The sequence below is a fragment of the Canis lupus genome, chromosome 14 (genome assembly GCF_011100685.1).
Source record: "Canis lupus familiaris isolate Mischka breed German Shepherd chromosome 14, alternate assembly UU_Cfam_GSD_1.0, whole genome shotgun sequence".
Classification (NCBI taxonomy): domain Eukaryota; kingdom Metazoa; phylum Chordata; class Mammalia; order Carnivora; family Canidae; genus Canis; species Canis lupus.
Window position 1 is genome coordinate 32,551,188 of NC_049235.1, and position 12,254 is coordinate 32,563,441.

At 34.7% G+C, this 12,254-nt stretch overlaps 1 protein-coding gene across 3 annotated transcripts in view; it reads left to right on the top strand.

Moving 5' to 3' along the window:
- Positions 1-12,254, top strand: part of HDAC9 (histone deacetylase 9) — a 911,202-nt gene that overhangs the window by 104,365 nt on the left and 794,583 nt on the right. The gene's annotated exons all lie outside the window — the stretch shown is intronic.

Here is a 12,254-nt window from a genome sequence, read left to right on the forward strand (position 1 = left end):
GGATTTCAAAATATTATGTACTACACCATTCTCGTTTGAAGCCATCAAGAAATACATATAAGAGAAAGGGGAAAAAAAAAAAGAGAAAGGGAAATAGATCAAAATTATTGCCTTCTTACAAATAATATTGGGTTTTGGACCACATGGTAGACTCAAGGCTGAAGCTGGCTTCCTGTGCCTCCCAGGGCTCTCTACTGAACTTAGCCACCCAGTCCTTGATGGAGAAGTGTGGATTGGCAAGTCCCCACCCTACCCCCATGCAGGACCACTCTCAGGAAGGTCTGTCAGGGCAGTATCTCTGAGAGACCTCACTGAGGCCAAGAGCCTATCACTCGGGTGCTTTCCAAGGACTCTGGCCAATGAAAGCAGCCCTCCACCACTCATAGGAAGCAGCTCCTTTCAGGTAGGTCACCTTTTGGTGAGTGTCTTCATCTTCGTCTTTTTCTTTTTCTTTTTCTTCTTTTCTTTTCTTTTTTGCCTTACCACTCCTGTTTCCCATCAGCATTCTGACAGCAGTGTCATTTACATTTTTCCCCCTACATAATGAGTTATGTTCCCATTATAATCCTGAATCGAGTCGAAAAAGCAAGGGTAAAGAAGTCAGCCTAGGCAACTGACCATTTGCATTTGAGGAAAATAAATGAGAATTAAGCAGTGGTGACGAGAGTGCTTTGAACACATGCTCAGAATATTCTGAATAATGGGAAATGAAGAACTTTTACTCTGTCATCACCAGGGTATTGTTCTTCTGACATTTTAAAAAAGATTTTATTTATTTATTCATAAGAGACACACAGAGAGAGACAGAGATAATATAGGTAGAGGGAGAAGCAGGCTTTCTGCGGGGAGCCTAATGTGGGACTCTATCCCAGGACCCCGGGATCAGGACCCAAGCTGAAGGCAGACGCTCAACCACTGAGCCACTCAGGTATCCCATCTTCTGACATTTTTTTTTAAAAGATTTTATTCATTTATTCATGAGAGACACAGAGAGAGAGAGGCAGAGACACAGGCAGAGGGAGAAGCAGGCTCCATGCAGGGAGCCGGATGTGGGACTCCATCGGGGTCTCCAGGATCACGCCCTGGGCTGCAGGCGGCGCCAAACCGCTAAGCCCATCTTCTGACATTTTTAAGAGAAAGCTGAGGGGAGACTTTTCCTATCTATTTGTTGTCCTGCTTCAGCTCTGTCAGCACCCACCATTATATTTTAATAAATATGTTCCCCAGTACCTATAGGCAGAGTCAAATGATTTTATTTTGTTTTGATTCTGTCTCTTTCTGAATCTGAATTAAGTAAAATTTCAGGTCATAGAAGTGTCTTAGACTTTCTAGTTGATTTTTAGTTTGATGGAATTAAATGTCTACTAGGTTTCATGACTTTGTATTTTTTCAGATATTTTTTAAGTGATCACCTTGTTTCTTTACCTTCTCCAGCAACAGTTGAAGAGAGCTACCTATGAGCCTAAAGAATGTTTAACAGTATCCTTCCTATTAAGATTTCTTTCTTTAGGGTTTCTTGCCTTGTGAAAGATGTTGCATCTGTGCATAGACACTTTTACTTCATTCAGAGGAAAATTAAAACTAATAAAAAATGATAATGTACTGGACTCTTACAGATTCTCCTCCCACTAGTACACTCATTTAGATTTTGCTTCCTTTTAGTAGGTTCAAGGCCATTTAGTTAAAAGGATACTGAATTGCAGAGTAGATTTCAGATTTTATGTTTTAAGATGTTAAGATTTAAGATATTTTAGTACATTCTTGGAATCAAAACCATCACCTTTAAGATTGTTTCTGAAGAAGTGGTTGAACTGACATCTCTTGAATCATCATAATGTTTTTGCTTAGTGGGCCTGTCAAGGGCCCCTGAGGAGTGGCACACAGCAAGTTACACAAAGGTAATCATGATAAACAGCGGAAGGCACTGGGCCAGCAGAGACTAGCAGCGGAGACCTATGGACCTGGATTGAAACTCAGTTCCACCAACTGACTTTCACAATCTCCCTGTTGGTGTTTGCTTATCTGCACAGTGGGCATGCTAATTAATGCTATTTCAAAAGTCTTGTGAGAATTAAGTGAATTGATACCTGGAAAGCACTTTAGAACAGTGTTTGAAACATCATAAATGCTTTATAAATCTTAGCTGTTGAACAGTCTTCACATTCCTAGTTTGAGGTAGTGGATCAGTGTTTACCTGTATTTTAAAGTGTTTTTCTATAATACTACACTATTATGTAGGAAAACAGAACTAGAAAGATATCTGAGGTTCCTAGCTTGCATTTTTAAAGGTGAACTGTGCATCAAAAGACTATGAGCCTTAATTTTGTATAATGTAATATTAATAAATAAATATAATAAATAAATATAGACTCTTTGGTTGTCTGTGTGAAATCAGTTGATGATTCCAGGCAATTTATTTCCCACTGTCAAACTGTTTATAGTTGTCTTCATTGTTGTCATTGGATTTGGCCTAAAATTGTCATGTAGTCGTAGTTGCTCTGATTATAAGGGGAATATTGAGGAAATAAGTGTCCAGTTATTAACAGATAAAGAAGCATAAAATATATGGATATTTTTGAGGAATGTAGGATAATCTAATAGAAGGTATAAAATAACTTAAGGAGAAAATTTCCTAATATAATGTATATGTGTTTGTGTGTATGGGGTGTTACGTGGACATGCCATGTAAGAAATAGTGAAGGGAAAGTTTCGGGGGAACCTAAAAGTTTTACTTTAGTTTGTATAATAATTAATTTGGCTACATCAATATCAGGAAAATAATTAGAATAACAGATTATGTTTAGTGCCTAAAGAAATATGTTTGACAACTTTTAATTTTCTTTCCTCCTACATACCACTTCCTAGTTTGTTTCTGGCACACCAGATGTGTCTCAACACAGTGGCTAATCCGGGTAGAGTTGTGTGAACACCCGGGCATAACAAATTTTCTCGTTTTCATTCCACTTAATGAAACTAAAATTAGAAGGAGCACTGTATTTTACAAGTAATGTTATACAGATATAAGGTGTAGCTTGCCCTTTCTCCAAACCTCTGCATCACTGTTCCTTTATTCTTTTTCAGTGTTCTTTTTAAAGCTAATATTAAAGTTTGTGTGCAAATGATGAATGTACACAAACTGATTGCAACCATGCAGTCATTGGTTAGACACCAATGGGCTACTATTGGTGCACAGGAGACAGGAGTTAAGAGGGATGACTGGTGGGGGAAAGTGAAAAAAAATTAGTCACAGGGAAAGTTTTTTTTTTTTTTTTTTTGTAATACTCTCTTTTGTTTTCTAGCTTCTTTGAATGGACCAAATAACTGCTGTTTTTTATCTTAAAATCAGCTTTAGTTCTTGATCTCCATGGAGAAAATACTTTGCATAGGCATTTTTATTTTGTCTTTCATTTATTTACTGTAGTAACTTCCCCATTATTTTTAGCCTTTTTTCCATTTAAATGCCAGGGCATGTACTACATTTCAGAAGCTGTAATTTTCTTTCGAAGAAATTAATTTTGCTTTTAGCTTTGGCCTCATATGTGATCCTTGTGTGTGTCTCTAGTTTTAAACATCTACCAGTAATTTATATAACCATTTTTCTCAATTTTTAATTATAGAATAATATTACCAACAGAAGGGAGATATTCCTTACCATACCAACCTGTGCAGTTTGTTTCCTTTTGGCTTCAAGTCATATTCATTTTCAGTTTATATTGCCCTTTTCATGTATTATATATTCTTTAATGACTGGTTTCTGTGAGTGGTTGTTCGATAATCAGTAGTTTACTTAATTATTCCTCTGATGTTAAAGATTTAGACTTATAATGTTTTGCTACTGTATATTACATCCCCACAAAAATCTGTTTGAATATGCCTCTTTTTTTGTGTGTAGGTGGTTATTTACTCAGTTTAAACTTTCTGGCCTGATGTTATTAGGTTAAAAGTATCAAATATTTTTATGGGTCAAGGGATGTGATTTTTGAAAAATGGCTTTTGAAGTGCTTTGTCAAGTGGGCTTTCTACTGTAAATTTCCAGCAATAATGTATAGGTTTATCTATTTTTCTAAGAACTTGGATATGGTGTCTGAGAACTTTTGTATTTGTTAGTTAAATGTAAAATGATACTTCAGCGTTGCCTTAATTTGCTTCACTTTGATAAATAAAATGCTTGGTTGCTCTCTTTTTTTTATGTGTACTTAATAATTTGATTCCCATTTGTAGATCCTCCATATTATTGCCTCATTTTTCTTCTGAATTTTGTTTTTCTGTCAGATTGTTTATCCCCTTTTGTAACATAGAAGAAAACCTTTGATCACTTGTATTTGATAAATATTTCTGCAATATATTGTTTTCTTTTTACCATGACTATTACTTTTCTTAGAAGTTAAAGATTGAACTGTTACACAAAACTTAACATCTTTTTGTTTCTTTTATTAAATACTCAAGGTTTAGAAAGCTATCATTCTTGCAGAAATACCCGATTTTATTTTATGCTAAAACTAGATCATATATTTATACGTATATACTCAGCCACACATACACAGAAAAAGATAAGGAGGCATTTGTATTACGACTATATTATACTTTATAAATTTTGACCCAATTTACCTCAAATCACCAACCAGTTATCTTAGTATTATTTATTAAATAGCTATTGTTTTGAACTTCCTTTTTATTAATATTTTTACGTATATTAGAAACTTTCCTGGACTTTCTATTCTTATTTGTTGATGTATTTCAAAAATAAATATCAAAACCAAGTTATTTAAACTATTAATTGCTTTAGGGCCCTGGGTGGCTTAGTTGGTTAGCATTTGACTCTTGATTTTGCCTCAGGTCATGATCTCAGGGTCATGAGATCAAACCTTGTCTTGGGCTCTGCACTCTGGGAAGTCAACTTGAGATTCTCTTTCTTCCTCTCCACCCCCTGCCTGTCCTCTCCTTCGCTTGCTGTCACTTTCTCTCTCAAAAAAATAAAAAAAAAAATACTGTTGCTTTATAATAAGTTTTAAAATCTGGTTGGCTCAGATCTTCTTTTAAAAAATCATTGAGCTTCTATTATATACCAGAAAAAATGTGGGTAGAGAAATGAACAATACCCAGTTTCCCGCCCTGGTAATCAACATCTTCCAAGGAAAATAGACATGAAAAAAAAAAAAAAACCCATTTATAATGTGATAAAAAACATAAAAGAGAGGTGAATATAGTACTGTGGTAGCACAGAGAAATAGCATATTTTCACCTGTTTATTTTTAAAACTAATGAAAGTTTTATATTAATTTTAATTGCTATTTTATGTCTACAAAATTACTTGAGAACGTTTGATTTTTTTAATCTTATAATCTCATTTAGGATTATTTTCTGTATCTCAATTAAATTCCATAGTTTTCTTTAATATGAAATAATTATGTACATGTTATGAGTATTATTTTGGTAATCTCCAGGTAGTTCCATATTTGATTTATTTCTTTTAAAAAAGCTTTTGTTTTGGGGTTGGCACTCAAGGAAAAATTGGAGCATATACTCCTGCATCTTCTGGGGTGGTCTCTCAAACATTCATTGGTATTACTTCTGGGTTTTGATAGGATTTAGCATATACAAGATGCAAATATAGATGTGTTAGTGATGTTAATTTTGAAACTGACAGTATGTCAATGAAAAATTCTTGAACCAAGAAAACATATTCTTATGAAAATCTGATTGAAATTGTAGAAAACAGTCTGTGTTCTATAGCCACGGAAACTTTACACTGTACATCTTTGGCATGTGAATTATAGTTTCTATCACTGCAGCTGTTAATTGGTGACAAGGAGGGGATAAAAGATACTCAGGAGTTTTGGAAAATAAAACAAACATATAATATAGTAATCATTTCTGGAATTCTGTGTACATCAGTTATTTAAACTCTCCTATTTAAATGCACACTCAAGCTCATTTCATTATTTCAGTTTTATAATGTATGCTTTATTTAAAAATATTTTTGTATTGGCAAATTAGGTCAGGAATAAGCAGGACCTCAGTGACGTAAATAAAGAAATCCCAATGGATGACTGTCTTTGGACTTTCTCTTTTGTGTAATTCTTTTTATGTACGAGAACACTTCTCTTGGCCAGGATCCCATTATAAAAAAGAAAAGAAAGGTGGGGATGTGGGGGGGGATAAATATTCCCAGAGAGACTCCTTGAATTTCAGCCCTTTCAGTTACATGATTATTCTTGTGGTTACAGGAGATGAAAGAATAATGAGGAGTTGGTTTCCTATCTGAATCATAAAATATAATTTGGATATACACAGGGCCATTGACTTGAATAAATGGATGCCTTTTAAAAATTCTCTTTTGGGAGGCACACTGAAATGATTTTAGTGGTCCAAGTTCTGTAACCTCAGAGTAAGTTCAAGTGCAGAATTAAGAGTAGCAGACACTTGATAATAAATTTAGTCCAAGTGTTTATGTTTAATTTATGCACTTCTTTGAAAAAAATTATTTGAGACATCTTATAAGAATGTATTCAATTTAATAATGAGGAAAAGTATAGAGAAGAAAAGATTATCAGGAAAATATACATTTATTTATTTATTTATTTTTTATTGGAGTTCAGTTTGCCAACAGGAAAATATAAATTTAGTGGGAAGTCTTAGCCACAAAAAAAGCAAGTATGCTTATATTTATTATTCCTATCATGTCTTTTATTACATACACACATGCAATTATTTATTATTATTGTTACATATATTGAATCTTTATATTTGTGTTTTAAAAACACAGTTTTTAGGTGTATCATTTGGCTTTGGTAGTACTTTTATATGATTCCCTTTAAAAGAACTACTGGTTTACCTGTGGGTGATTTCAGATCAACCTGGTCAGTTTAATCATTAATTTAACAATGGAGGGATAAGAAATGTGTGGGAAAGAAGAGCAGGCATAGTAAACATGATGTAAAAAACTTACTGAATCCTCCATTTGAGAGAGATCTGTTTCTGTTTTATTTTTTTATTTTATTTTATTTTATTTTTGAAAGAACTGTTTCTTAATAGCTACCCAGATCATAACATTTCATATTTTCTATCTCAATAGCTAGCTCTCTTTTTTCCCTTAACATCACCTGCAGCAAACAAAACAAAAAATAACTCTCCTAATCTTAAATCATTTCTAATTTGTGTGGTAGACTTAATCATTTGTATCCAAAATGTCCTAGCACATCCATTCTAAGTTGTAAGGAAGTCATCATTGATAACATAGAGTATGGAAAGAAAATTTCGAGAAAAATTAGACTTTTACTTAAGATATGCTTTGCTATCTGTTTATTAATTATGTTGTATAAACTATAATCTTCTATTAAGTGAAATAAATGTAAGGCTGCTATATTATCTGGACCAAATTGTGGAATTGAATCACTGAGATGCAGCTCTGATTGTTGTTGACTGTACAGCAGTCAGAAGAGTTAGTTCAGATTTCCCTTGGTTCAAATCAGAAATGGGAACAGTTTTTTAAGGGAAAAGAGTAGTATGTAGTTTTTTTGAAAAGAACTGGTATTCTCTTTTTGTCTACTAAGGACAACTACAAACAATATATACTGTAAACATTCTACTGATATAATGAGGAAAGTGAGGCACATAGTTGGATTTTTTTCAGACTTAATTGTGTTCATCAGACATTGGAATACCATATAAAATCCAGATATTCTACTATGTCCAGTGCTACAGCCTTGAATAAGACCTAGATCTGACTCTCAAAGAACTGAGAGTCTAATGGAGAAACTTTGAATTTATCATGAGATCGCTACTTTTCAAACAATTCACATTCAGTAAATTGCTGATGAGAATCATCACCTTTGGGCATTTATCACTTATCTAATAATGTAACTTCTGGCTAAGAGAGTTTCTTATTTCAGATACTGTAATGTAAATCAGCTTGTACCATCATTTTAAACCTTTTTCAACTAGAATCCACATTTTACCTTTAGAACTAGTGGATGTTGAAAAGAGTTCAGTGTAATGTAATTGAGTCACTTAGAAGGCCTATTTTAAACCAGTCACTTCCTTTTCTTTCTTTGCACCCTATGACACACCAGAATCAGGAAAGTATTGTTTTTGTTTTTTGGGAGTTGCTATATGATGTGGAACCAAAACTAAGTTAATATGGACTGTGTTTTTCAGCTCAAGGTTGTAAATTAAACTGAGATTTTCTTCCTTTCCTCTTCTGAATTTGGGCCTGAGGAGTTTCTCATGCTATAAATTGACAATTTTTATTTATTCATAGTGAAATGATCCCTTTTATTTATAGCTAAGTTCATCATTTTAACACTTAATCCTCCATGACATTCTGGAGGAGAGGAAACTTGGCAACCATTCATTATTATCTGTTTTTACCATCAGAAGGTATTTATTTGTAAAGAGAGCATGGCAATGACGTCAAGGATAGGAATAAAATACTCCCTAACATTTTTATACAGGGCGGCCTTTCCTTTGGAGTCCTGATGGTAAATATGACCATAATTACTTAAAATGCATGCAAAGTCCCCTGGAGACATAAAAGCATGTAACTATAGTTGTGGAAGGAGAATGTCTGATAATAAAAGGAGAAAATGTCAGTCTTGGATTAATGATTTGGGAATCCCATCAGTAACCATCTACACAACATTTAACTTACATTTTAAAGCAGCTTACAAAGCTCTTAGTGAGTTGGGCTTCACCACCTTTGTGCCTGTGTAAAAATTCACCCATCAAAGAAGCCCACTAACTCACAGTCCCAATACTATTAATCTGGGACTTAAAAAAAAAAAGTTTGAGAGAGAGAGTGTGTGTGCAGGGTGCGGGGTAAAGGGAGAGGGAAAGTCATAAGCAGATTCCTTGTTGAGCATGGAACCTGGTGTGGGGCTTGATCTCTTCTCCCTGAGAGCATGACTTGAGCCAAAACCAAGAGTTGGAGGCATAACCGACTGTGCCACCTAGGCACCTCTGCAGATCTAAGACTTAAAAAAAAAATAGATTTTCAGGCCCTGATAGTGTATCTTGAATACAAATACAGTACTTAGTGAATGAGTTTCTGATGTTTGTTTTGAGACTGATTGTGCTGTGATATATTGAGAGAAGTCCAATGTAAGTTTTGCCTTTGCATGAGAGAATGATGAACTTTGGTGCAAGTGTTGGTATCCTCATGGTTTTCTTCTGATACAGTCATAGTATCCATGACTGTTATTTGACTTGGTCTCTATGATGAAGTTACATGTAGAGATGTTTGCTGGTGCCTGTTAATCGCGAACAGAAAGATCTACTTGATAATGGGTATTTTAAATCTGTCCCTGGAAAGAATGAGTTTTGTACTCATGCATTCAGCAAAAGGTTCTGAGTGCTACTTACTATTCTAAGCTCTTGGGATGAAAAATGTACAGTGAAAACCTAGGTCCTATGATAATAGACATTGTGAAGTGCAGCTGGAAAGACATAAATAAACAATGTTTAAAGCATAGATTTGTTCATGTAAAGTATGGTCATTGTGATTATTTCTATTCAAGTGAGTACAGTGTATAATGTAAGTAAATAATGGGGAAGGAGTGACAAGTGAGGAGGATGCATGGAAAGGTGTGGAGTTATGGAGGGGAGAGAGAGAGTTCATATTTCAGGCACAAAAGACCACTGCAGGGGAGTGAGCAAAGGGCTAAGTGGCATGCGATAAAGGTTAAGGTGCAAGGATTCTCTTGGAAGGGATTCTTTAGTTACTAAAAGATCAGGCTGTTTACTGAGATCAGTGATTCACTGAGTTTCTTTTAGACAGAGTATTATAAAAAATTAGAATGCTTATCTTTTTAGTAATCTGCCTTTTTTAATGTTTCTGTCTAGCACCCAAGACTGCCTTTGTCCTAATTTGATGGTTAGGATGATGATGAATAGGATGATGAGGAAAACCACTGTGGAGACTTAAATGAAAGAAAACAAGGGCACCTGGGTGGCTCAGTCAGTTAAGTGTACAACTCTTGATTTTGGCTTAGGTCATGATCTCAACATTGTGAGATCAAGCCCCATGTCAGGCTCTATGTTGGGTGTGGAGCCTGCTTGAGATTCTCTCTCTCCTTTCTCTGCCCTTCCCTCACCTCTGGCTCTACTCCCCCTCCCCCAAATAAAAAAAAGTTTCCTTATTTATTATTCATCATTTTTATTATTATAAGATTCAATTCTAGGATGTTCTTCCATCAGCCTTTATGATTACTTCTTTATACAATATTATTAAATTCTATTATGAAAAAGTGATTTATTGAAATTCATTAACCCTGTCGGTGGTGAGCTCTTGCTCTGGAGCTAGAGGAGACAGGTGTGAATCCTTGTTGCATTATTCACTGCTTTTTACACTGAGAATGTTATCTAACCTCTCTAAACTTTTGTTTCCTCATCTGTTGATAATTGTACCAACTTCATAAGATGAATAAGATAATACAGTCAAGTATCTTGTTGAGCCATCTTTATTTTTTTTAAGATTTTATTTACTTATCTATTTGAGAGAGGACACACATAAAAATGTGTGAGTGAGGGGAGGAGCAGAGGGAGAGGAAGAGAGACAGTCACAAGCATATTCCATCCTCAGTGCAGAGCCTGATTTGGAGCTTGATTTCATGACCCAAAAGCATGACCTGAGCTGAAATCAAGAGTATGCTTAACCATCTGAGCCACCCAGGCACCCCTGAGCTATCTCCTTTTGATTGTTTCGTAAGACAGAAAAGGTGTATTTTATGTGTCTCTCTCTCTTGGAACATCCAGAAAGGAGGAGGTTCTCAAAATTAGGTTTCAGGCTACCATATTCAATTTGTAGCCCATCTGGTATAGCTGAAGACCAAACCACAGTTTTACATAAACCTTTTCCTTATCGAAGGTAGTTGTTCATTTATTAATGCAAATGCATTGTGCCTTGGATGTGTGAGCCCTAAAAATATACTTCCAGGGATAAAAATAGATCTGTTGGAGTTCTGAGATGCTGCTTAATCAGAACCAGCTGCAAGCTGTCTAGAAAATGCAAGTTATATGAGCCAGATGGCTTTTGCCCTTTTTACTTTAGACAGCATGTAATTTGGATAACTACAGCTACAGTAATACATTTTGCCAGTCACACTGTTTGATAAACATATTTGTTGAGAACAGCCACTTCCAATTAGAGACCCAGTAAAATGTTAATTTATTTTAATAATTTTTCCCTCTAGGGTAAGACCAAGAATACTTTTAAAAGAAATGCCTATTTCCAGGAGAGAGTACTTTTCAAGGTTTATTGTATTCCAGTGGCCAATTTTTAGTTTTGGCATTTAAGTAACGATGAGGAGTATTCATGACCTACACTTCTTTTTTTTTTTTTCTTAAATTTAGTATACATGTGAGGGACCATAGTTTTCTGTATTTTATAAGTGTGTTTGTTTTACCTGTAGAAAGATGGTTTGGCTAGTTTTAACTTTCTTCTACACAGCTCTAATTACTATAAACTCTGATAATAGGTAACTCAGTATTGTTTGTCCACAAACCATTATTAATGGGGTGTTTTTGAGATTTTACTTTTATGACTGGGATCTTTAAGAAGGAATTTTCGTTATTAGCTAGTGTAACCATGACTGATTTTCATTGACTGAAGATTACTGTAAACATAGTCATTAATATTAGCTGACTTCTAATTTCATCTACTCAGATAAAACAGCAAAGCTAAATGTTTGGGCTGTTCACACTCTGAAGACCTAAGCTCAGATACAGGGTGCTTTTAAGAGATGTGAAATTAGCAGTTCTATTTTTCACTGGTGGTACCACTCCTTGGAAAAGCGTTTTGAAGCCTGATCGTCCATTACACGTGATGAAGAATTCTCTATTTCTTGGGACATCTACTGGGCAAAAATAATAGATTGCTGAGCCCCTCTGAAGGATCTTTCATGTCATAATTTTTCCGTAGTTCCAAGCATTCCAGCATTGTGAGTTTATTAGGATATAAGTGTTTTTTTTTTTCCTTTCCAAGTTTAAAGGGGAGAGGATATTTCATCTATAGGAATAGTGATATTAGGACATAAATTTCATTATCAGAGTAAATGCAGAGTTATTTGCAGGTACTTACAGTACCAGGAACTCTTCTAATCACTTTATACATTACTGCATCTAAGCTCACAACAACGTAACATTACAGGGTATATATTTTTATCCTGTTTACAGATAAGGAGGCAATGGCTTTGGAGTATAATTGTTCACATCATACAGAAAGTGTCAGAGTCATAATTTGAAGCTACTGTTATTTT